General features: G+C 40.1%; 1 protein-coding gene across 1 annotated transcript in view; it reads right to left on the bottom strand.

Annotated features, from left to right (window-relative positions):
* Nucleotides 1-3394, bottom strand: part of dlgap4b (discs, large (Drosophila) homolog-associated protein 4b) — a 119543-nt gene extending 116149 nt beyond the window's left edge. The window contains 1 exon segment of the mRNA XM_051948165.1: nucleotides 2902-3394. The gene's annotated coding sequence lies outside the window, so the exon portion shown is untranslated.
* Nucleotides 3395-27853: the final 24459 nt, after the last annotated feature.

Below are 27853 nucleotides of genomic sequence, written 5' to 3'. Positions count from 1 at the left end.
ACAACAACTCCTTGACAAACAAAAGAGCAAATTTTGGCATTGCTGCACATACCTACCAACTGCCGTGAGAGGTAAACAAATGTCCTTTTTCCCTTATAACACTAAACAGACATTCATCCAGAACATCCTGAAACAGCTTTGTAAATAGATGCAAAGCTGTGATCTATTTCTGAATAGCTTTATTGAGAACAAGTAGAGAAGGAAGACAGAGATATGAAAGATTTGGTTTCTTCTGCAGTTTCCAACAGGGAGGAATGACGACATCTTATCTCTCGAGTGATGCCGTTTAAATATAGACTTGTGCTTCTTTATCGGTTTTCTACAGCTTCTGTTGAGTCTGCTGATATGTGATCAGACTTCTTTTTTTTTTTGCATTTTCATCCCTGAACTTAAGTGACACCAACTTTATGCTTTTTCCATAAGGCCGCAGCATAATAACTCATATTCACTGCAGCAACATCCACTTAAACATTAATTATTACTGAGCCCACGCACTCCAAAAAGTCACAGCAACCTCGAAAACTCTCTAAAGAAACACTAGGAGGGAAGGGATTTTTTTGCACTTCTCCATACTACCTTCGTCCCTACATTGATGCAATATGGTGTAATGTAGCCCCCCTGACTGAGCAGATATTTAATACAGGGCGGCCCTATACATTATAAATGGCTCCCCACAATATACCATCTTTCTAAAACAAAGCCACTGGGCAAATAGAGAAAATAGAAATGACCTGCCCTTGAAATACCGCCGAGGTTTGGAAGTTCTATTCTGGTGCTCGTTCTTTCTGTCCATACAATATGTGACACAAAAATGCCGGCATTCGTCACCTTGTTCTGGGGTCAAAGATGCTCTCGTGAAGAGCGGGGCAACAACTCCAGAACAAGCGTTAGGCGGGGCAAGAAAATAAACACAGGCAATCAAATTGTGATGCATAAAAATCACAGATTACTTCAAATGAAATCTAACATGGCTGTGGGCTGGTATGCGTTTTTTTTTCTCGTGTGTGTCTGCATATGTGTGTTCATGTGCATGTGTGTTGGAGACAAGCAGAGGGGGCAGAGTGCTGCTGAGAGTGATGAGATGCGATGAGACACAGTTTGAGTGAGTGCATACTAGCAGGGGGGAGAGAGAGAGAGGTAAAGTGTGTGAAAGTGGATGAGAAAAAGCGAGAGAACAAGAGAGGGAAGATGGACATAAATGGCTATGAGTTAGCACGGCCTACTAGTTTTTTTCTGCCCCCCCCCCTTTTTTTTTTTGCGGTTGAAGCAAATTGAGGCCACTAACGCAGCAGTTAGGCTGCTTTTCAGGTCACTCCAAAAGCTGTGCTAAAAGGGTAGCTAGACCTAAATCCATTGTTAATTTGATGGAATGAAAGACACTGCAACCTACTAAAGGATCAAAGCGCGCTGCAGCACATCATGTCATTACAAGTTGTCTCATGTACAGCAGAGCCACACTGGGGTTAATTTGATTAAAGTGTTGGGAGAAATACTATTGATTTATCTTGCTTGGCAGCCCTGGCTGGACATGGTTCAGTCAATGCATCCACCAAGCAGAGATATTCTCCCCATTATTATTCATGACACTTTGTTTACACTTTACCAAACTCAACATTACTGACTCTTTTTGCTGTAAACATCTTCTCCATCCTCTGTATGCTGAGCTGGCGCCACTCAGGCGTGCTGTGGGAAAACAGCAGCTCAGTGGACAGGGCCGGATGGGTGATTCATTTGAGTTTGTGGAGTAATTGACCTTGTAAATATGGGGCTGGGAGATGGAGCTCAATCACTGTCTCTGGATTGGCCATCTCTCATTTTTAACACGTGGAAATGTATTGGAAAGTCATATTGCACTAAATATATGTTGGTCGTGTGCCATAAAAATAGATTTGATTGTCTCAATCATCAGAGAAGGAAAAAACCCACTTGATTCACAACTATGGTGACAGCCTGAGCCAGGGTGTTTATAACCAACAACATGATGTTTCTTGATGTCTAAGTCTTTCCTAGGAGTCATCTGATGTTGCTCCTACTTCTTGAGTTGACTTTGACAGGCTCTGCGTGACAGAAAGCTTTGAAATGCATTCAGTTTTGAGGATGTTTTATATTATATGGACAAATTACAGCAGAAATATGCCAAAAGTCATAAATGTACGCTGTGTAATGGGAACCTATAAACATTAAGTAGAGCTGGATGGTAAATTAAAAGGCACCATATCAGCTCTGTGAGTGCAGATAGGAACGTAATGATTTAAATGATACTTTATGTCTTCCATTTGCATGTCAGTGATTCATTTACCCTGACAAGTCACAAATCTCTGGCTCCATCACATATTTCTTTACCTGTCAAAGATAATACTGGGAGAACCGAGTAGAAGGCGCAGCATCTTTTCAGACACATATCAACAAATCACACTAATACATTGCCTATGCTGTCTTGATAAACCACACACACACACACACACACACACACACACACACACACACACACACACACACACACACACACACACACACACACATACACACACACACAGAGACACACGCACACACACACACACATACATAAAGAGATGCTGGCAAGTCCAAAGAGAGTCCTTGTGAATTTTCCAAGCAACAGTCTATAGCCAGTATGTGTTTTAAACCCCTCAAAGGCGCTGCGTAAATACTGGCTCCAAAACAAGGCTTTGAATCGGCATGAGTCACCTTTTCCCACCCACTTTAGACGAAATGTTCACTCCTGTCTAACAGATCTGACTTCATATGCAAAGCACATATACATTCAACGCATCCAGATGAACACAAACAACAACAACAACAAAAAAAAAGAGAGAGAATTTCTAAAAAGCAGGAATTCAACAGTTTCCTGTTTTTTTTTGCGCTCCGTGGAGCTGTTTTTACCTTCGGGTATGTGGCGCTTCTGGGAAATTTGGAGGAGACGACTTGGAGGATTTATCCGTGTTTTAACTTCCCCGAGCACAGCATCTGTTTTTGAAGACGGAGGAGGAAGAGGAGGAGGAAGAGGAGGAGGAGGAAGACAGGAGCAGCAAGCGTCACTGTGATCAGCGGCGGCGGCGGCGGGTCTTTTTTTCCGCGTAGAAAACCGGTGTTTGGCCCTTTTGACGCCTTTATTCGGCCCGTGAGTTTGTGTGTCTCCTGTGGCGGTAAAAGCTCCGGTCCGCTGCAGCCTCCATCATCACCGCTCACCTCTGTGAGGACGACAGACGGACACAGAAAAGAGCGAGGCAGACAGACAGACAGAAGGACGGACGGACGGTGAGGCGGACAGACAGATAGGTGGGCAGAGGAGAGAGGAGCGCTGCCTCTGTCTGTCAGGAGAGCCGGGCTAGAGACTGAGACAGCGCTGCAAGCAACCAACAAACTCCAGAGAGAGAGAGAGAGAGATAGGGGGAAGGAGGGAGGCAGAGGGAGGAAGGGGGAGGGAGGGGAGAGAACCACAAGTGAAAGGCTTCAGTGTGTTCATTCTCAAGCATTAGTAGCTGCTTAAATCCACTTTGATTCTGATTATTCCATTGTAAAGAATACGGCACAACCACCCATAACCAAAAAATTTCAAGGCAATCATTGACTTTCATTTGCAAAAAAATCATCCTCAAGTTGTGCAATCCATCCCAATAAACATCACTTATACATTTATACAAGTGCTCCTCCATGAAGCTGATGGATTCCCAAGATGCTGACTTATATCCCACTCATGAGTCAAGCTACATAAACGCTCGATTCTCTCCATAATGCAGCCACTTGCACCACTTTGTTGGAAGATCTCAGAAAGTCTGTGCTTGCCATTTGTAAAGGAGGCTTTCAGTGCAAATGAAAAATGCAGCACTGGAGAAATTGGAGTACCCCATTGATTTTGATCAAAGCCGTGTTATCATCGTGAGACTTTCAGAATCAGCCTGCACATGCTGTAAAAATGAATCACCACAATGATAATGTGAGTTGTGATGAGAATGAATGCGGACACATTTCAATTTCTGGCAAAAAGAGTTTCAAATCATACATAAATGGGATACCAGTGGTAGAAAAATGGTGCAGCTGTCATAAAAAATACACTACAAACAACAAACACATGAGCAAAAATGCTTTTAAAAATGCCTGTTTTTCATGCATATTTTAAAAATACAAATTAAAAAATGTAAAAACACACTGAAATAGTCCTAAATTATTATGTAAAGACATCTGAGCCAAACTGAACTCAGAAAGAGAGAGAGAATAAAAAATACGGCCCATTCTTTTCTGCAAGTTGTCTAGCATTAAGGGAAAAAAGCAATAATGGATCTGTCCATCTGTTTTTATCAGACTGCCTCCCCTTTCTGTGCAGGGAACATAATTCCTTTTGTCACCCGTCGTCTTTAACACTGTACGTGTGCATGTCACGCCAATAAAACACAGAGTGAAATGAACTGACTGAGAGTAAAAGACAGAGATATGAAATGGATTCAGGACCACGGACAGCTCACAGTCTGCAGCCTGTTAACTAGGCCAAGCACTCGGTTCTTGTTCTTGCTTTCACCTCTGTTACTATGTCAGAGAATCTAAATTCAGCTTGGACCAGACCGAGGATATTCTGAGATTAGTGTCATTGTACTATGACAAAAATTGTACCGTCCACAAACAGCTAAGATGGAACTCGAGATACGTAGACCCTCAAATGCAGAAAAAAAGACAGAAACACGTGAAGAAAAGACATGAAACAGGATTTAGTGGAGTTAATGCAGCTGGAGGGTTACTGCTTTATTACAGGCTTGTTTCTACCTGTCACATTTGATTGCTCTTGTACCCGAGAGGTGAAGGCCAGAAAAGGTCGACATTTACCTCGAAAATGCTGGGCCACACACCAGAATGCTTTCTACTGCACACACTCCCACAGCGAAGCCAGCCCCATTTATAATGACCTCATTAGCTTTGTTATTAGTGCTGTGATTTCAAAACGCTGCTCCTGTGTCATCCACATTTTCGCCAGTTTTGGTGATTTTTTTTGATGGAAGTGCAAGTACAAAAATTACTGCTTTGAGCTTAAACTACTATCTGTTAGAAGGTTGCTAGTGGAGCAGCACAATGTGGATCAGTTCCAAAGCATTACTCTGTCTTCCTCTCAAATAATATCTGCAGGCAGCTTTTGACAAAAAACACTTTTCACCAAAACAGGACAGTGTTGTTGCCTATTGATCGCTCCTCTATTAGATCTCCCTTCAGGTTCTGTGAGGCAACATGTTTGAACTGATCTGATAATGAGGTGACTCCTCTGCAACTGTTCACTTGACTCTGTCTCCAGGAGAGACAAGAGTGTACACACTAAGGAGCAACAAAATGACTGGCTTTGTGTCTTAGCATCTTTATTTTCATTTTCTGGCATCTCTACTGTCTTAAACAATGCAGAGGAGTAGCTGAAAAGAAACTGAACGGTAATGCCGTCAAGGTCCTGACCTGCACCCACAAGGCATAGCCGGCACTTCTGCATGCATTCTGAACATGTCTCCTGCAACATGAAGCCTGCAGATAATCCCAGCTCACGTGCATTTGCATCAAAGCAGGTCTCCGCCGTTCTCTTCATCTCGAAGCGTGTCTTTGCGCGCCGTGCTGTGTGAGGAGGGAATGTGAGGGAGAATCACCTTCTTAATTACTGGAGGTGAATTTGGTGTGTGAGAACGAGGGCACTGTGTGTACAGCACACAAGAGAGGTTGTAAGTAATCAAACACCTTAATGAGCATCTATTTGAGCATTCCCACTGCATTTGCTTTACAAGATAGTGAGTAATTGTGGTGTCTATTACACCATATAAGCACATATATTTTGAAATTATTTTTAGCTAATTAAGGTTGAATGCCACAGCAGCTCAAACAGGATTTAAATTTCAAATCAGTGCTCGAGGTAAATATGCATTTGTTTGCAATTCATTAATGGATTAAAATGTGGTGCAGAGAAAAACTGTGTCAGAGCAGTTTTGTCATGTGATGGTCCAGCTGATAAACAGATGGTCTCTCTCTAACACACACACACACACACACACACACACACACACACACACACACACACACACACACACACACACACACACACACACACACACACACACACACACACGCACACAGCCTGTTCAATCCTTCCTCCTTAAAGAAAACCATAACGTTAGACAAAATCCGTCAAAAAATGAGGTGCCTGCTAGTTAAAGCTGCATGTCAGAATCAGCGGTGGCACTTCACAGAAAAGGACGGGACCTTTCACTCCGTTCCATGAACACTGGTGTGACTGTGGCCTGGACTAATTAAGGAAATAGTTCTGTTTATGCATGATGTCTGCACCTGCCCCTCAACGTCCCTGACAACATCGATTAAGTGCATGTGGTGTAAGAACAGGCCTGGCAGCTCATTAACAACTGGAAACAAAAGTTGAAGGGCAGTCATTAGTGCTACATATCTGAGCTCTGTGTCACTGTATGTTGAGCTTTGACTACTGAGGACAAAAAAAGCAGCACTAATTTTCACCACACCTTTTCGTAGCAGCCTAGAACTTACTCACTTCCTTTTTAGAAAAATGTGTTGGACACAGAGAAAAGGGAAAGTCCAAGGAGGAGAGTTTGCCATTAACTGTACTATCAGAACTGCCACATGAAAACCTTTGTGCTGTGATTTTAAATGTCTGAGGGGAACTCGTCAAAGTTACCACTGACACTACTGAAAATGGCTCTAAAAAAGAATCATCCAGCAAGCTTCATATAATTAACCAGTCGAGCCCTCAGTAGATGGCAGGACCACGCCCATGCATGATACTCTGTATCAATTTTGATCATCCTACCTATATCCCTTCCTATACAAATGATGCAATATGCAAGAAATGTGCTAAGTGACCCCTGTGACCTTGACATTGATCTGCTGGCCTCTAACTCCACAACTGGGCAGGGGACCTTAGACCGATCTTCAGTGCCAAGTTTGATTATCCTGACTTCAGCACTTGCAGAGATATCTGAACGGACATACACATATACATACTTACCCAGCCAGACACCGAAGCGAATGCAGTAACCCCGCTGACGTACACGTCAGGCGTGGTTAAATATGTCACATGTAGCTTTGTTGTTTTTTTTTCTTGATTGGTGTTACATTCTGTGCTGTGTGTAAGTAGGACTGTGTTTCTCTTCTCTTTTTCCCTTTTCCTAGGTTACACCAGGTGGGAGTGGCTGGGTGCACCTGTGGGTCCCTACCATCAGCCAGGATGGTTAAACGATGAGTAAAGACTGATTATCGGTGCCAGTGGGCCAGATCAGCTGCCAGAGTATGGAGTTGGTGTTGTTTCCTTGCTTTCTGTTTAGGACAAAGGCTGTAATTGCTGAAAGGCTGCGTGTTGGGCACCCAGTGTTGTACTTGTAAAGCCTGCTTTATGTTGAACATTTGTTTTCTTTTTGGTAAACAAATTCCCCTTTGTTGAGGTTACACCCAGATTTTCCTACCTCTGTATCCCCTAGTTTTCGGAGGCGTAACAATTGGTCTGTCAGCTGTAGACAAATATGACAAATTTTGCAAAATGTTTGTTCCTATACAACAATTCTCAACTGAGTTTTCGAAGAAAATTGAACTCTGTTAAATGTTTGCGCAAAATCCACATTAGAAAGTCGTAGAGGACCTTGCAACTTAGAAAACTTTATTCATGTCTCATGTGGTGCTTTTCTTTCATTTTTACTCATTGTCTTGATCAGGTTTAGGCACCAAAACTACTTGCTTAGGTTTACAACGGTGTCATTTATCAGGTTCAAATTGATCCTAGCAACATTTTAGATTCTTCATTGGGTTTATTCACCAAAATTATTTTCTTAGGAAAATATCACGTGCTGTGTTAAAATAAGCATCTCTCCCCTTTTTCTGGGCTTTCAGGGTGATGAACCCTTTGTCATCTAATATATATATGATTTGTTGGATGAAAATGAGCAACAGTTGGAAATCAATTCACTAAATGCCAAAGGAGATAATATTTATGACAATGCAGTTTACCTGTAGAGACGTCCATTTTTTTGAGACAGGTCTTTAAATAAACAGAGCTTCAGATGCACTTGATTTGTGTCCCTGTGTCTGCAAAAGCCATTTAATTACAGAATGTTTTGTCCAGAATACTGTCACTCTAAACACAAAAAGCTTGCACATACTGAGAACATAGGAAATGGCACTGTTTTTAAACTGGCCCTGCTTTCTTGCTCTCTGCTACCGTTATGACCAACCATTATGAGCACCTATCCATGTCAAGCACCTGTCCTTCTGTATGATCACTCATTGTGATGCGCACACTGCTGAAAGCTCAATATAAACCAATAGAAGAGAGCACTGTCAATTTACACACACAAACACACACATACACACCAGCCACAGAGACGCACCTGTCCACCTCTGCTAAATGTTACCATCTGTATAGGCAGCTGGTGTCACTTGTGCAGATTCTTGCTCTGTGGGTAATTGGGTTTCAAATGTAGAGCTTCCTGCACTGTGGAGAGGACACGGTCAGGAACTCAACAAACACTCAGGCCGGCTGAGTTGGTGAGAATAAAACAAGCTTTGATTTGTTTTTGTTATAGCAGAGAACCTCAGTGGTAATTCTATGAAAGTCACAGAATGCGGCGCCATTTATTATAAGTGCAACAAATAGGATTTCCACATCGTTCATTTCCAAGTGTGAGCCTTGTGCTGTCGCCTTGTGCAGTTTGTTCATCTACTGCAAAAACAAGCAGCTCCTCTTCATCCCGCAGTGCCTCCACATGGGACCCAGACTAGAAGCACAAAGCACAAAGACAAACAGCTAGAGAGCTCTCTCCCAATGCATGCAGACAAAATAGTGGCTTTAGAGTATTTCTCAGTGCATAAAATAAGCTCTCATTGCCTGTAATGAGGGTATTATACAATTTTCCAACATGTGTAGGGTACAACTTGCGCTGTATAGTCTATGTGAGATTTCAGTCGACTGGAATTTCAGTGCTATATATTACCCTGTCAACATCTCTCAAATGTGATGCAAACGAGTGCTAAAAATTTCTCTCTGCTCACTTGATTCATTATCACCTCAGGTGGTGCACTATAAAAAGATGGTAAATGAGTGTGTTTTGTGTGTGTGTGTTTGTGTGTGTGTGTGTGTGTGTGTGTGTGTGTGTGTGTGTGTGTGTGTGTGTTGGGGGGGGGGGGGTGTCCACCCTCTATAGTGTATACGTATATTTCAGACCAAATAATGCTTAGTAGAACACTGGCAATAAATTCATGTTCAGCAGGTAAAGTTTATGATATAATAACAATGAATAATTACAGTAATAGCGTGTTCATTTTTTGAGATAACAGACAGTCAACTTCTCTCAATTAGCCCTCCTGTTGTCCTCATTTATGGGCACCAAAAAGATTGTTTTCTCATCTGAAAAAAATCCAAAAATTCAGCAAAAAATACCCAAAATGTCTGAAAATTTGCAAAGCTTTATTTTAAAAAAAATCCCTCAAATTTGGCAAGAAAATTCTTGGAAACATTTTCCAAAAAATGAGTAAAAATCTTCCAAACAAATCCTAAAAATATCTAAAGTCATTACATCTGTATCGGTAAAATTTCTAATATTTTCTTTAACCTCTTGAGACCTGAGCTTTGGTTGGGCTTGCACTTTAGATTTCTTCTAGTTATTTGGGATAAGGAGCAACCAATAGACATAATAAATGTAGAAAATCTAATGTGTGATAACCGTGTTTCTTATATTTTTATATTTATATTACATGTAATATTTTATTTGCATTGTTGTTGTAATTATTGTTGGTAATATTCAATTTTTATTATTCTTATTTTTTTAAATATTTTCATTTTTATGAACAATACGATCTCTTTGGGGAAAAAATGTCCACATGTGTGGACATCAGGTCGTAAGAGGTTAAGAACATTCATAAAAAAATCTTTGGTTGATTTTTCTGTGAATGTTTTTAAGAAATCTTTTCAACATTTCCTTTTTTTCCACCCAAATTTTTTTCTATTTAATCAACATTTCCCAAAAATGTTGACATTAGAAGTTTCACTGTGATTTTTTTTCTCTACCTTTTCAAATATCAAAACGGGCCAGTTTTGACCCGCAGGAAAACACAAGGGTTAAAGTTGTTTATTCTGAAATGTTTGATATCAAGGACCATTAGAGGACTATAGTTAACAAAGGTGTTAATCTGAAGGCATCTACCCAGTGATGGATGAAGTTCACAGTATACAGTCTTTTTATGTAAAGGGCAACAATCTTATTGGTCAAAAACTGTTGGACAGGAACCGCATTGAACTCATTGGTACACAGGTATGTCCTTAGCCTCTTGGCACACGATCACTCCAATCCAAAGATCCCGAAAATTGTAAATTAGACCCTCCCCATTGTGGTTCATACGTACCTTTCTGTGCTGTTCCTGTCTCCATTAACTGCTGGCTTCTGTCTCACTCAGCTTCTAGTTGACGCACCAACTCCAGTCATCAGTATTTTTATCAGTTTTTAAACACAGCAGCTTTTGTTCTAACAAGAAGCCTTCAGGACATGGAGTGGCCTTCAGTACTAAGTGAGTGTGTGAGAAAGTGCAGTGTAAGTGCATGTATGTCTGTGTGTCAGCTATGAGTTGGTGTGTAGTTAGTGTAAGCTGCAGCAGTCTGCTCTCAGTCGACCTGGTTCTTTTTATCTTTGGTTTATCTCAATTCACATAGTGTGAGATAATGTTCGAGACCCTCCCGTCTTGCACAGGCTAACATAACTCTTTTTATTAGCACTGAGGCAATGTGTAAATCAGTATCAAGCCAACAAAACAGAAAAAATACACCCGCACAATAACAATGCAGTGCTTTTCAAGGCATTCAAAGATGCTTTACAAAGTAGGCAAGAACGCAAAAAATGAACTTCAGTGGAAAAAAGGCTTCATTAGAAAAAGACATTATGAGTTGTAGGGAGCGCTATAAAAGATATGTCTATTTTTTTTTTAAATATGGAGAGTGAGGAAGATTTTTAGATGTTTTTGGGGAGTGAGTTAAGTGAGAGTGATGATGGAGAAAGCCCCATCTCTCCAGGTCTGGAGCTGGTGGAGGTTCTTATGTAGTTGTCATGTTAATATTTGATAAATTACTGCAAAATACAGCAGAGGTCTTACCGTGTTATATGTTTGATCATACACTGAAGTACACAACAAAATTAAAGTTATTGCTATAGGAAAGGTTAAAGAGAGTGATTGTAATTCATCGAACACGACTGAAAATGCAAACTTTGGTAGTACTGAAATCCAATCAATAATCGTTTAATGGAATCCATCCAGTACTTATTGATATATTTCAGGCTGGACTGCAGCTGTAGGCTGATTGACCCACTGACAGATCATCAGTTCGGTACTGCAGTTCAAACAGACCATCTTTCCCAAGAGCACAAGTCTGCTCTTGGCTTCCTACAAACCTCACTGAGATCACTCAGGTGATGAGTGCAAAGCTTCTGCAGATGTAACTATGTAATCTCCTGTGCCAGCAATCAGGACTGTTCAAACTGTGCTGTTCAAATCCAGTCAGTCACATGAAGGTCAATTTCCACTGCAAATATGTGAAATCCAACAGACTAGTCCATTCAGCATTACACAGATAATTATACATTCCACATTTTCCACAGCTCTCTGATAATACAAGCTTTAAGGCTCACAATTTGACAGGCTGTGCAGAGCAGAGCAGTTTCTGGTTTTAGCCAGGTTCCTTCCATGACTCTGGTCCCTGGAGTGAACGCTGAAAAAAGGAGATTTGAGGCCACTGACAGCAGCACAGGAGAGTTTGTGCACCGCTGAGAAAAGCTGCTGGTTGATTATACCCAGTGGAAGTTAGAACACCAGACAAAACCAGGCCCCGGCTTTTAGCAATCAAAATCACAATATCGTGCAGAATCCTTACCTTTTTACAGGAAGGAGAGTTTTCTTTGTGCAATCAGATGGAAGTATTCTGGGAACCACTACAGAACCATCTCAAAAATAGCCTGTGCAGAGTAAAATTACAGTTAAAACATTAAAATAAATAAGATCAGCATACTTTCTCCCATTTAGAGTGAAATTTAAATGAATCTCTGAGCTTCTATCTGAGCATTCAGAGTACACTATTTGCTTTATGAATCAGAATAAATGGAGACAAACAGCAGATCAGTTGGTAAATCTGTTTTTATTACACTACACTCCAGATCAGCTTTATTCCAGCCAACATATAGATGAACATCTTTAATGTTGCCCTTTCTGCTTGTCTCTTCAAAGTCCCTGTTCTATTTTTCACTGGAGCATCGAGAACAATTCATCTTCCTACAGCATCTGCACATCAGTAAATTTCCATGCCACCACAATCAGCAGATTTCTTTTGAAATGGAACCAAAGATGTGCTGTGAATATAAAAACCATCTTACAGTCCAACTCCGGACAGACAACTGATAATACTGTGTTTGATTTCACCTACTGCTCAAACAACCACCTTGCCAACAACACCATCACCCGTTAGCTGCCTCTCTGACCTTTCCCTCCATCAGCCTGTAACAAGACGGCTCTGACACGAAAACACACATAATTGATCTGCGTTAGACTCCCCAGAGGTCCCACCAATTAGTTCCTGTGCGAAAGCCAAGCAAAAGGAAATCCAACTACCTAAGTCTATCATGAGACAAGGAGCAAAACTGCTTCACTGTTTTCACATTTCTTTCTCTTGTCTTTTTTCCCCTCTCTCAGGCAGACTGCAAATGTCACAGGAAGAAATGTCAGAGAAATGCGCCGCCTCTCACTCACCAAACCAAAACTGGTTTATTTCTCTGTACAGATTTCAAGCTTGTGTCTCTGTTTCTATTCTCATCGGCAGATGAACGACGCCAACATCTGCCCAGTCACATGACCTGTGACTCAAACCGACACAGACGCGAACAAGTCTTGGCACGGACTTGTTGTCTACACATAAGCATAGACACACACTCAAAAAAAAACACACACATTCACACACGCAAGAACTCACAAACACATGGAGACGTATATGTGTGAGAAGAGCCAATGAGAAGTTACCCAGCGGCAGTATAGCTTATATTTAAATGGAGATATACAGACGAGTTATGAGTTATTTCATGACCTCGGTTTCTTTCTCGCTCCTCTCTGTCCTTGATTTCTTCCTCCTCCACTTCATCCTTCATACATCTTCAGCTCCTTCAATCACACACGCACCACTTACATCTCACATTATGAAGGCTTTTAAATTTTCTGTTTTAAACATCAATCAGTACATTTCTCTATCCTAAATTCCTCCAATCCAAAGAAAGATTAGAATATTTAGAAAAGATCTGATGACAATAAAAACAAGATTTATGTATTCTTTGCAGGGTTTACAGCGTATCATGGCCTACACCATGATCCCTGACTTCTCCCTTTTGTTTCCTTTCTCCTTTCCTTGCATTCCCTGTTTTGTCTGTTTGTGTGGCCTGCAGCACAGGCGTGACACCTTCTTCTTGCGCCACAGTAGTTGCCCTGCAGCGTATCGACTCCAGTTTTCTATCCAGTGTCTGCCAGATCATTCAGTCCACCTTAGTGGTATCTAACGCTCACAGCCGATGTTGTAATTCCAGCCTGTTTGTTCCTTGTGAAAGAGGATTTTGTCTATCTCTTGCCTCCTTGTGCCTTAGGTGATCCACCTGCCAGTGCCAACTCCTCTGCCTCCTCACTCAGCCTTATGTTACTGCTACCGGCCTGCCCACTCTCCACCAGCTCCTGCCTATGAGCCTGGCTCACTCCATCTCACCGGCCTGGTTCCACCACCCTCCTCTGCCATCGCCAGCTTTCCTGAACATCATCCTTCTAACTGTTTAATGAACCTTCTCTAAACCGTCATTCCAGACTCCTGTACTAGAGCAAATTTCTTTTATTCATAGCGCATTTTCTCCACATTGTTGTATGGGCTTATCCCAGAAACTTGGCCTTGAAAGTACGAAGACAAATTGCCAGGAAAAAGACAACAAAGCCCATAACATTACTGGCTTCATCAATCCTGTTAAAGAGACGAGATTCTGTCATTCAGATATCGGTGACCTTTACACTGACATGCTTTATTCAGATGCACCCACAGCAGCTACAATATGTGTGTGATTTTTGTCATGCACATTAGATTAGACAGTGCATTCAGTAACATATATTGCATAATAGTACACTGATAAAAGATTAAATCCAAACTAATAGCAAGTTAAAAGTATCATGACAGCTGTGATGCAGCTCAGCACTCAATCTGAGAGGGGCTTCTTTGGAACATATAATTTAACTGCATTTTATGAACTGTGAATCACCTGTCTGAGGTAAAGAGAAGTACACAGTGTTATTTAACATAAGATCCTGATCTATCTCGCCCCCATGTTAGGGATTATTGAAGTTGTTGTTGTTCTTTTATACACTTAAATGTATGCAACTGCTTTGTTTTGGAGATGTACATATGAATCCTGCTGCTGTTTGATACTACAAGTGTTTGTGTGGGTGACACCAATATCAAAGTAACATTACGCAATGTACTATTTTACATTATAGAGGAAAAGTGGAGCACTATTTATCAATGCAGTTACAATATTTCACCACATGTCAATATACAGTTGACATAGCGACATTATTTTTAATCACTGAGTTATGGTACTTTTATGTAAATCTGTATACACAGTTACTGTACTGGGCTTATAGTTAAAACATGTCATGACCTGAGTTGCTGTATAAGAAGCTCTCATTTTAGATTTTATCCTCTTTACTCTTTGCTGTTGTTTAGTGTGTGCTCATTTAAACATGTCTATTCTGTAATATACTATATGCACTGACATTTCCAAAGCCAGGGCGTGCTCCATTTGGGGCTAAGTCTTCCATTGCTTCTATTTAAAAACCAGAGCCTTGAGCCAGTGACCAATGAAACACAGCCACAGATGGTTCCTTAATGCTAGCATGGACATTTAGTGATGGGGGGAAAAAAGAATGAAATCAGCCAAATGGGAGCAGAAGCAGCTTTTCAACAAAGGTAGAGACTGAGGGATTAGCATGAGTGTTAAAGTGCAAAACTAACAAAGCCTGAATGCTTTTTCGACCTCAAAATGAAAATGACAAGACATTTCTGTTCTTTGACACTGTTGTTATCCTCGTTTGTTGATGTTAGCCAGGCATGTGTAGGATTATCTATGGTTTAAGGAAAGATTACTGGAGGGATTTCTGACCAGATGAGGACAATTCTGTCTGGCATGGTGGCCATTAACTAATTGTGGCAATGGCATATCACAAACTGTAGATTATATGGGAAGAACTTAATATCCTATTCATGAGTTTGTGTTCTGCCATTAAAATTCTGCACCAAACAGTGAAAACCTATTATATTCCTCAGATCCCGCTTGCAGCTAAAATCAAACTCTTAGGTAAGCTTTGCAGCAAATATGGAATTAAACACACGAGACAATGCAGAATGCATAACACTGCTGTCTTTGAGTACAAAGTGCAGAAAATCCACATGAATGTGAGCTTGCCTGTCATGATTCTGGAGGGAGAATCAACTCCAGCTGCCTGCTCATTCTCTGAATGGTCTGTTATGCATTATAAATACATAGGCTACTATGCATCTGTTCTGCACCAGTGCATTAATATATTATTCAGGCCTACAAGTCATTGAAAACACTTGGTGCATTCATGCAAAGTGTTTCTATGCCTTTGTTGAATACTACATGAAACACATTTGAAGCACATGCTGATGTACTAGAAAGCTGCAGTACATCGAGGTGAATTCCCTAATGTCTTTACTCCCTCTTTGCACTTTAATGCTTCAGCTTAGCTTAAGTATTTGCAATTTATCCCTGGACCACTCTCAGTAAATACAGTATAACACCTGGACAAAAAGTCATTCTAAATATAGCATTGCTAAAGGTCCAGCAAAACAGCATCAATTACAAACTGAAGCAAATGTGCAGCTGGAGTATATAATAAGGTCCAACAACAGCGCTGTCTTTTTCAGCGTTTGCATGACTTGAGATAGTTATCATGCCACTGACAACATCCATGACCTTGTATGTGTTAATAAGCTCAGACATATCCTATGTTTAGCGATCCTTAATCACCGCACAAACACACACACTTCTGATTGTACTACTGTACTGCCAAGGACATCATTTTGACATACAGTTAATCACTGCAGGTTGTAGCTCAAGTAGGCATAAGCTGCAGGGTTGGCGGTCCAATCTCTGCATCCTCCTCTCTACATGTTGGGGTAGCCTTGAGCAAGACACAAAAAACACCACAAAAAGAATTTAAAGTTAAAAATGCAAGTCAGTTCAATTTACTTAAATTTCATTTGTATAGCACAGCTTCACAATTTATGTCATCTCAGAGGCAAAGAGAACAATTTTTGGCAACAGTCGAACAGCTGGTAAATGACATCTTTAATGCCTAACCTCAGCGTGTTTCTTACTCCAAGTTGTATAGAGCTGTCAAGCATATGGCTCTGGCTGCAAAAAAGAGTTGTCACTTAAACGAAAGGCTGTTTTCACTGAAGAAAGTCACTCATTTATTGTAGCATATGGGCAAGCTGTGAACATAGAATTGCTATGATGTGAATTAGCTACTCAAAAGGAAAAGGAAACATAAAACAAACAGCCTCATGCCTTCTACTGACACCAAACTACACAGCCATCAAGATCTATAATAACAGATGTGTTTTTAAAGGTGAATGCACTCATTAGTTATACTTATGTTGGTGAGTTTGCTTTTTGAGCCAGAATAGTAGCATTACAGAGGTTTTACACATAGTCATTATAAAACATGGCTGTTCTGCCTGAGAGGTTTAAGCTTTCCATATTTGTGTTGATTAAGTGTCCTTTAATGTTACAACAAAGCCATTTGTGAGAGTACGTTTGTGTGTGCTTACTATATGGATGTGTGTGTATGTACTAAAAGCTTGAGTAGCTGCCTGTGCCTGCAATCTGTACATCTTCCTTTAGGCATCCTTTCCTTTGTTTTTACAGGATGTTGAAAACTGCTGCCTCCCTGAGGGATTCCCAACTGTTCAGCTGATGTAACTGAGCCAAATCCAGTTAAAGTGAGATAACAGCATTAACAGTAAAAAAAAAAAAAAAAAAAAAATCGAAAGTCTAAAGACATAATAACTTCTTTTACTTTATGCGGTAACAGCTATTAGATTTAATATTCTAAAGCTCTTATAATGCTAAAATCTTTGCAGTATTATGGATTTTTCTGCTCTGATGGAACATTGTTACTGGTTGGGTTATAAGCTGAAAACAAGAACGTTCAATGATATCATACGATGCACATTTTACCATAATATTTTCAATGGTAATTCCTGTGCATATGTACATTTTCTCCAGGCTCTGATGGACTGATAACCTGTCCAAGGGGGAACTTGCCTTTTCTCTTGTACTAAATTGTGTAATTACTATTTCAATTTTTTAAAGATTTGATCACTTGTCAAGACATTTTTCATGGCAGACACTCTCAGCTGTTGATATTGCCGGTACTAAAGGTGGAGTCGGATTCTGGAGAAAGGTTGTGGATATTCAGCTAACAAATACAGAAAAATAAACACATGTTCCTCTTGCTATGTGCACAGGCTCGAACCTGCACACGAGAACAGTGTGGATTGGTCAAAATCATTTTGTTTCTCATTTTCAGAACCCAGACTGTTTACACAAACCATTTTTTTCACATTTATTTATTTTATTTTTGAGTTACAGCAGCTACTCATAATGGGAAAATATTAATGACATATTATATTATTTTTTAATTATACACAGTAGTACTGAGTTTTTACAAATAATTTAGAAGAATTAGCACAAATCAAACATTGCTTTAGACTCTTAATGAACACACGCCTTTCACGGTTTTCTGATCACATTAAAACAACTCAACGTCAAGACATTGTCAGGATTAGCGGGGCAGGAACCAAGTGCAGACACAATAAGCAGGTAGATGAAAGTAACAAATAAAGTTTGTTCAAAGAAACACTTACTAGGGTGAACAGAAAGTGGCTGGAAAAGCTTGGAGACAGACTAAACTGAAAGTCCACAAGCATATTTAAAAAAAACAATTGATCCAAAGGCAAAAAACACAAAAGTGAAAGAGCCCAACATCCAAACTGCAAGACACAAACCTGGTTAACACGAGGATTATACATGGAATATATCGCAGATTCAGATATTACACAGGGGTCAAACAGGAGGGCAAAAAGGTCGATATCCTGCAGAGTCACAGAAGGGAGGCAAACAGAACAAAAGAAAATGCAATATATAGTCAATTATACAAACAGGGAACCAATTACGAGACAAGACACAGGTGAAACCACTCACAGTGATCAAAAGGGAGAAAAAAGAGGAACACAGACGAGAGGTAAAAACACAAGAAGAAAGGTATTTTCAAAATAAAACTAGAAGTAACTGAAAAGGTTACATTTTAACCTACACATGGACAAACAGAATCACAGGAAGCACAGAAACGGACAAGGAAAAGAAAAAAAACAGAAAACAACCCCAGGAACAATGACAGACATAGCTACAGCAATGTATGTCTTTTCTATGTTCTCTACTGTGATGTTCAACCCGGAGACATTCATGGACCGGCTCAGTTCAAAGCATAGATTGTGTATAAAGATTTTATAGTCTATGGTACAGAGCGATAACTCATGACTCTGACGGGTGCAGTCAGGGTTTTACTCTGTCACCGAGCGTCAGCCGAAGGACAGGAAATTAATAAGCTCCTAAGCATATCTCTGTGTGACTGTGTGTGGGGGGCCTTCAGTGTGAATCTAAAAACATACCATGTTTGGGGAAGCTTACATAACAAAAAGGTGATATGACCTGTTTGCATAATAGGAAAAAATACATCACACAGCACCTTGAGAAGCAGGTAGGTGGTGCTCTCTGCTCTGTCTGTGAAGACCAGTCCTGACTATTAGCTTCTGATCATGTCTGGTTTTGTTTAATTAACAAGCTCAGATATTGATGACTCGGTGCCTGTATTTAGCCCCCTGCCACCGTGGGATTCAATTATTCATGTCATTCTATCTGTTTTTTCTTCTCATTAGGCCGTCCACAGTTCTTCATTTTAAAATGACACATGATGATTATATCCAAATGAAGGAGAAATTACATACTCTGTCATCAATCAGAGTGATCTGTGATTTGATCATGGGTTATTTATCTAGCTTGATAGCAGGTGTGGTTTTACAAAATTATTTGTCGTTTTTTGTCTTGTTTTAATATAATCAGAGGTCAGGAACTAAGAATTATGTCTCTTTGCTGAAAACCCATCCACTGTATGTTTCTGTGCTTGGGTTTTAAATGACTTTGCTACAGCAGCGGTGCCATCTTGACCTCGTTCAACAATGTCACAACTGTGTGATTAAGCATTAAGCCAAAACTTGCGTTTTCCAATTTTGTACTAGGCACGGTAACAACATTCATCTGTGCAGCATTAGTTTCATCATTGTTTTGTTTGATCCTCAACCCAGTACTGGTGTCAGCATATGGTGAGCTGATAACCTCAATCATATTTTAGACTTTTGCCCATTAAATGATATATACTAGCAACATCGAGAAGGATTTTTCTTAGTTCATTTTGTTGCAGTCCTCAGGAGGTAAATGTGTTAAGGATTTCATCAGCAAGTAAGTCAGTTGGTCCCACAATGAGAAATTATGATTAGTCACCAACTGAATGAATACGTCTGTATGTATTTGTGCATGTCTGCAGGGTCAGGGTGCAGTGATGCATTGTAGAAGGAGAATATTTGTTCTTTTCTTTGCTTAAAGCTGCATTTTCTTGTTAATACTGTCTTCTTCGTGTGTTAATTGTTGCTGCATGAATTCAAATGTTCAGACCAATGGATTTTCCTATATTGAAACATGCCACATATATAAAACTGCCTTGCCGTGCCACACCTCACACCTGCCCATCCTTTTCATCTTCCTCCCTGCCTTCAGGAGAAAGATTAAATAAAAGATGAAAAAGGAAAGCAGACATGTGATGGAGGTAGAATCTCGAGGCATCATTCATCCCTCCACATAGCATCACAGCTGGCTGTCTCTGTAGATGAGATCATTCAGTGCTGAGCGGTCTCTGCTGCAGAGGTGTAGCGATCAAACAGACACGTGATGCAAAGTACATTTACACGTTGGTGGGTATTAACATGTTGAAAAGTACCTCCTACTGAAAGTCCTGACATCTGCACATGTGTAAACTCCACCAGGCCAGCGTCTCTGTGTGACTGCATCGTGCCGCTGCATGCTGCATCATGCAAGAACATCATCCTCTTTTTTGATGACAGCAACTAGAAATCAAACACATTTAAATTTTATTCAGTCACACAGCACGCCAAGCTGAACATCCCCACTTTGAGCCCACACACTCACACTCACACACACACACACACACACACACACACACACACACACACACACACACACACACACACACACACACACACACACACGCACATACAGTGTTTTTTGCTTGCAGCTACATTCTGTGTTTAACAGCTTTCTGAGCTCTGCAGGCACACACCCACACTTTAACAGTCTGTGCAGACTTCACAATATTGATGTCTGCACACCCCCATATTCACTTTTTCTCTCTTTCCCCTCTCTCACTTACACACACACACACACACACACACACACACACACACACACACACACACACACACACACACACACACACACACACACACACACACGCACAGAGTTTTCAACCATCTACCCATCACTGTGTTTCCACCGAGCAGCTACACACCCACCCACACCATGTGATCCACTAGAGGCTGCTGTTGCTCATGTATTATACAGCTTTGCAGTATCCTAAATTTCAGTTGCTTTCACACAGCACCTGCATTTCCTTTTAGCCGACGCAGTTTTAAAAGCCCACCTCCCTCTTTTGCACTGTGTATGAGATGACATCACTGGGAAAATGGTCGACTTTTTTAATCACAGTAGCCTTTTTAAGACCACAACTGACAGCTAGTTTGGGTCATAGTCCTGCAGTGATGCACAGACGGGCAGACAAACAGGCAGACAGACAGGGTCATCAAGGTTTGCATCAGAGTGTGTGTGTGGGAAGAATAATATGCATGTTATGTAAGTGTGTAGATGAGATCGGGCTGGTAGATGTGTGTTTGTTGTTCATGTTTCTGAAGCTGGGAATCAACCGTTTCAATCTGCAGTAAGAGCTCTAATGTGCTACTGAGAATTAAAGTTTGCTCAATTCACACAGCAACGTCCATATCGGCTTTTCGATTCGCAAAGTTGCAAGTTCGGAAAATTGTGCCTGCTGTAATATAATTAGTAGCTCAATAATTACAACAACATGGTCTTCAAAGTTGGCTGCCTTTCAGGCCAGTGGCACTAGAACATGATTGCCATTTCAATTTAACCTTTTCGTTTCTCAAAATCCTCTGCTTCACTACACTCATATTAACTTCTCTTCTTTCATGCATATTTAATTTAGAACATTGTTTGATTCTGAGTGTTGATAGCGGCCTCACCTGAGTCTTACTCATAGCTGGGGGTCTTAAATTAGGTATTAAATTGTAACATTTTAATTTAAGATGATGCCCATATCACGGTGAGCGTGCTGCTCCTGAAAAGCTTGTTTTCACTTGGATAATTTGTATTTGTATGTGTTTGGCATCAAGAGATCAGCTCTGATGGATAACTCAGCTCTCCATATGCAGCACAGCAGGACTGTCTCTATTGATTGGGCCTGTGGGGAGGTTTTTAATAACATCCAAGTCTGAGGTGAAGTCAGCCTCTATGAAAACACTAATATGTCTCATGAGACGCTGTTCGAAGGTCAAACTAAGGCTTTAGAGGCTACTTCTAACACCCTATTGATTTTTATTTTTACTGTCATCAGCTGTTTTATTTTTTTATATTTATAATGCAGTAGATTGTTAGGGTATGTAAAACAATATGCCCCCGATATGGATTTGCTATATCCAGATCAATGACTAATAATTGGTTTTCCTTTGCGAGGTAAAGCCCAGGACTCATTTTTCATTCACACAGCAGATAAAAGTATTCCTGCTTCAAACAACATGCCCGTTTGAACGTATGCCTCAGTGTGACAGGAGGAAATGAGTCATATTTGCCAAAAATACACATCTTTGAAGTCAGAGTGAGCCTAAGGACTTGTAGTATTCCTACAGAGGAGTGCAGTCATGTGTGGGTAAGTAACCATCACATATCCCATTGATAAGATCTGAAAGGCAACACACAAATGCTGCATTCCCAATGTTTCGCTTTGGTCTCAGACCTGCAACTCCTACTGCAGATCAAAACCCGGCTCATTAGTGTTTCTGTTTTTGCTACATGCACTTTTGAAGCAGCATGCTCACTTTCAGCATTGCATATCAAGTGCTTTCATTAGTAGTTTTGCTGCAAATGTGTGGATTGCCTGGAGCAAGTTCTTCCATATCTGGGAGCAAAACTTAACAGGAGTAAATTTAGCTGTGAATCTTGAAATGTCAGCTTAACTGTGATAACAACCAGCTGCTTGCTGCTACATTTTAAACTGTGAAACCTGCTATCGTTAAACTGCAACACAGAAAAACCACCTCAATATTTAGAATTCATTAAAATGTGTGAGCTATTACAAATATCTAAGATCAGCAAGCACATCATTTACAAGTGAAAAAAAAAACATACATATTGTTAGACTGGGTTCATTACTGTTGCATGTCAGTGTGCAAGAGGCATCACTAATCTGTTGCTTTTCCTCATTCACTGTGAAAGATTGAGGGTGTTAAAACCCTTTGGGAAAAATTTGTGATTTAGTGCTACATACAACTTGACTTTCTAATCAGGAAACCTTCTGTCATAACAGTTTTTAGAATATTGGCACAGTATATTACAGTATTTTGATTACTCTGCAACACAACTGCAGGGGTAAGAGTCTCTCACCAGAACACAGAGCTGCTATAAAATGGAAAAAAAATGATACTTAAGATGTATTTGATTTTTCAATCTGTGTGAGTCGCTGTCCTTAGAATCCCATTCTCTTCATGAATGCAAAAAAATCCCAAACAAAGCAGTTTTAATAACTGGGTTTTTTAATCACAGCTCAACAAGCAAACTCTCACTTTGGTAACATAAAAGATGTTTTTACGGAGTGTGCTGGCTCAGTGTGTCTGTATTTGTCCAGTGGCATCATCAAAGCGAAGGTGTGGCCTGCATTGTAAAAAAGACGTCAGGTCTGTGGCCTGTCTCTGAACTACTGTCAATAATTAAAGACTTAAAGAGGGAAGGATTAGCGCTCAGTTAAACTGGCCTACATCTCTGCATGAAGAACGCAGCAGGGAGCAGCAGATAACATCATTTCTATAGGAGGAGGCATCGTCATGCTGAGACAGTCTTGGAAGTGGAGGGCTTCATGTGCAGTGTACAGCATGCTGCAGAGCGTCTGCAGTGTACTGTAGAGTCGAGCACATGAAGCAGCAGCAATAAATCCACATTTCATTGTCTAAAAGCGTGCCATCTGTCTCTGAGGTCGCAGCATTTTCTCTGGATAAAGATTATAAATGTATGGAGGCCTGTTTCTGCCAAAAATAGAAAAACCCACGATAGGGCAAAATTATGACAGGCTTAAACTTGTGAGATACTGAGTCAGAATTCTGGCTTACAAAAGGCAAAATTATGAGATTTTCAACATAGTGGTGTATTAAAGTATTTGGATTATTGAAGTATGAAGCTACTACTTCAAAATTGTGTGTGTGAAGTTTTTACTTTCATGTGAAAATACTGACATTTTACCAAAATGTTCTTACTTTAGACCTAAAAAGCCAAATGTATTGGCTTATTTGTCTCTGTTTGAATCACTTGTGAAATTATGTGGCTGGTGATTTAGAGATCTGAAATCAGCTAAGACTGTTTTGACCTGATCAGACAATAGAAGAACAGAAAATATGGCAAACTAAGAAGATCAGTGGGAAAAAGTCTTTTTCATAACGTTAAGATGTTATTTTTGGAATTAAATAAATGCTTTGTGACTTTTCAAGAAACCACAAAACACCACAATGGATAAGCAAAACATTTAGGATCGTTGTACTTTGTACAAAAATGAGATTGGTGTTTCTTTTCCAGGCATTTTAGGTGCATCTAGAGTGTTCATCACGGCTGAAATGCACTCTGTATATTCATTTTTATGAGTCCATGACTGGTGCGTGTCACGTTTGAATCTTTCAACAGTTCCAGCTCATAAATCCACTGTCATCCACTCTCACTGCACTCTGAATGAATTTCAGTAATTTAATATCAAAGCACAATTGTAAAGGCAAAAACAAAGCTTGTGACTATGATGAATGTTGCAGACACACATACTATAATCCATGCAATGATGCTGAAGTCTGAAGAAGACAGCTTCGTAACTCCTGGGGCTGCTTGACCCAAATTCTGAGCTCCATTTTCTGTGACGGGTGGAAGGCAGGCACACTGGGCGCAGCGAGAACAGGGTCGGCCTGTGCATGAGATAGTACACAGCTATATTTATTCAAAAGAGGTTACCTCCAGCAACCTCTACCACAACTGATCACTTATGAAGGCCAGTGTGTTCTCAGTGGAGTCTGTAACGAGGTCAGAAACACATTGTTTCTGGTGTTACACAGACCCAAGTTTGTGTTTGTATTTTTCACCCAATTAGTCTTTTTATTGTACAGATGCAATCCTAGCTCACAGCAATTCATGAAATTAGTACAAATGTAATTAGCTAAAAGTTCTTCGCACCAATGTGAATTTAAAATCTTTGCATTGTTGGCCACCAATTTGTTGACCAACACAAAACGTGGCTTTCAAATCATATCATGTCACTTTAAAGAGCATTTTGTGTGTCATTATAACACATTTTAAGGGTTTCTTGTGTTACTCTATGCTATTTATAAGAGACAGCCCTGAAGTACCAACACTGATATGATTAACATCTTGGCCGCGTGCCTCATTGGTGATTCCTTACCTGGCCTTGGCATACAGCAGCCACTTTTCAACAACATATGGTCCTGGAAAAGCTATGGTATTTAACTTTTAATCTACATTTAGCTAACAAGTAAGTGAAGTATAATGGCTGGGATTAATAGAACAGTAATTTGGCAGTTTAAGCAGCCAAACAATGCTCTGACAGGAACTGCTCTACCATTTTCTATTTTCTATTTGTGGGGGAAAATTAAACACATGCCATTTCATCACCAGCTAATGATACACTGATTGAAAATTTGTGTTGTTGCAAACAACTTTCTGCTTCATTACATTTACAACAATGCAAAAAATAGATTCCTATTACCAAACTGCTTCACACAATCTGTGACAATCTGCATGACAATGTTGGCTTCCGATTGCAAATCTATGCTTCAAGATGGATTTTTCTTAGACAAACATTAAATGCAGACAACTGTGTTTTCTATTTAGACAGAATGAAAGAGAGGAAACAAAAGGATCAGGAAAAGCGGGCTTGTTGTATCATGACCGCAGTTCCTTTTCTTTTTCATGCACCTCAAATAAACTCCCCCCTCTCAACGGTTTAAGCCCTCCTTCTTACTCTTCCTCCACCCTTCCTCCGAGGATACACCTGTTGCTGGGTCATGGCTCTTGTTCCAGCTTGCTCGTCAAGATTTTAAACCTGCAGTGATTCGCAGCAACACAACGTGAGGATGATTCTCTTTGGGTAGTTTGAGAAGCAACATTTCAAGGTATGTTCAAACAACTTTTGTCTTTCTTCATTTTCGTCTTCTTGTTCTGCGCCTCTTTTAATTTTTGGATCAAATATTATAATCGAGCCTTAATGATGCTCGAATTAGGGAAGAACTGAGAATGAGTGTAATTTGTGTTTCCGCGCACCGGTTTAGATCAACTTGGAGAAGTTTATTTTGGCCTCCAGGTGTGTAAAGCAGCAATGTGTGAGTGTACAAAACATTCTGCCTCAGGGCCTGTCTGCACTGATGAAGCTCACCCTCCCTGTGTTTTAATTCCAGAGGGGAGAGTTAATATTTGATACGTATCTCAGCAGGGAGGTGTTGTTGGGGTCACATTAAATATGCAGTTTTGGAAAATATGAGCAATTTCCACTAGCGCAAACCTTTCAGGGTGGAATTTAAATGCAATAAATAGTAGCATCTTGATGTAAAACAAGTCAGACTTGAAGCTATTTTACCTCGAGGGAACAAGGGAAAAAGACATAAATAAAATCTGGTGCTGCTACATTGCTAACCTTCTGAAAACAAACACGAAAAAAATTAAATTTGCATTATTTTGAGTAAATAAAGTGTCATTGAAAGCATGTGTTGTCCTCACAGAATTCAGTGAATGTGTTTAAGTGCAACAGCAAATTTTCTGATTTTGTTGAAATATCTAAATTTACAAATTATCATCAACTACAGCAATGTAGCGTTCCAGGTTAAAGTCCATGTAACTCCAATGACCAGATCTTAATGTCAGACTTTGATTTTCTATATTAGCTACAGTTAAAACATGTTGTGTGTGAGAAGTTCTCTTGCTTGGGCTTTGCTCTGAAATCTGTTTTCGGCTCAGCTGTCTGTGCAGGTTTCCGATTTTGTCAAAGTTACAGCCGGCAGGTTTTTCTTACTTTTATTTTTGCTCACTCTTGTTTCATCTGTCTGGATCTTTGAAGGTTTCACATGCTCTTCGAAAAATAGAAGTGTTATTTAAAGCTTCAAAATATTGTGTCAGAAATAATGTGGTAGAAAGGTGATACAGGCCCAGCAGTGAGAGTTGACACAGAGCTGTTTCCGTTGCATTTTGTTGTTAGACAAAGGCCAGTTGGACTAAGTAGGTCAATGTATTTTCTATGTCAGAAAAATCCATTCACATGATCCAGGAGGTCACATTTCTCACCTGTAGGCCTGTCAGCCCACACAAAAACACAATAGTTTCACTGACTATAATGTTCAAGAATCTGTCTCCCATCAACAATTCCCACCTGTTGGTCAAAATGTGTGAGTGTTAGTGTGAGTGTGTGTATCTGTTGTTTTCTTTCTCAACTTGTGGGATATGTTGAGTCATGGAGACTAAAGGTCGTGACCTTGCAGCTTCCGGCAGCCTGTTTTAGGGTCAGCTGCCTCTGTTCTTTGTAAAGACGCCGGGATTTTCATTTGAGTGCTTTTGTAACGAACTGAGTTCTCATTAAGCTTTAACAACGTGAGCAGTACAACTTTTAACAGAGGTAGACAGATCCTTGTAATCTCCCTAAAAACATATTTTTAAATTTATTTCTGTACACATACATGAAATATTTTTGTTTTTAAAATGTTTCAAAGCACTTTAAGAAGCGGTAAAATATACTGATCTAAATCCCCTATTTCAACAACTGTAACAAAAGCCAGCAAGTATGAAATCAGACGTTTGCCTGTACTTGGATGAATACTAACAACTGCAGTGTGCAGCTTATTTTTGAGGCAGCAACTACATTAATCCAGTCTTTTCTATTATTATTTGTCTTTTTTAAATTTGCGGCAGATGCACAAGACCTCCTCCTGCTCTGAAAGAAAAGCTTTTAACATTTCCTAGAATGGAAAGCCTTCAAATCCTCTGCAAACACAGACACAGACAGACAGGTGTGTCAGTAAACCCACTGAAAAACACGAACACACAGAAGCAGCTGCTGGAAGGGAGTTGTGTGTGTTCTTTAAAAAAAAAACAGATTCCAGACTTTATTGCAAAGCCATTGTGTATGAACTTTAATTTGAGTCTAACTTCAGCAGTTACACACATTGTTTGCATAAGATTTGTTTAATTTTGCCCATTTTCTTCTCTTTATTTGACCTTCACCGCCCGTCAGCCAGTAGGTTTGTTGTTCTTGGCATTTT

Source organism: Acanthochromis polyacanthus, chromosome 5 (assembly GCF_021347895.1).
Source record: "Acanthochromis polyacanthus isolate Apoly-LR-REF ecotype Palm Island chromosome 5, KAUST_Apoly_ChrSc, whole genome shotgun sequence".
In the NCBI taxonomy this organism is placed as follows: Eukaryota; Metazoa; Chordata; class Actinopteri; family Pomacentridae; genus Acanthochromis; species Acanthochromis polyacanthus.
The sequence above is the reverse complement of the archived record's forward strand: the minus strand, read 5'-3'. Positions and strand labels throughout refer to the sequence as shown.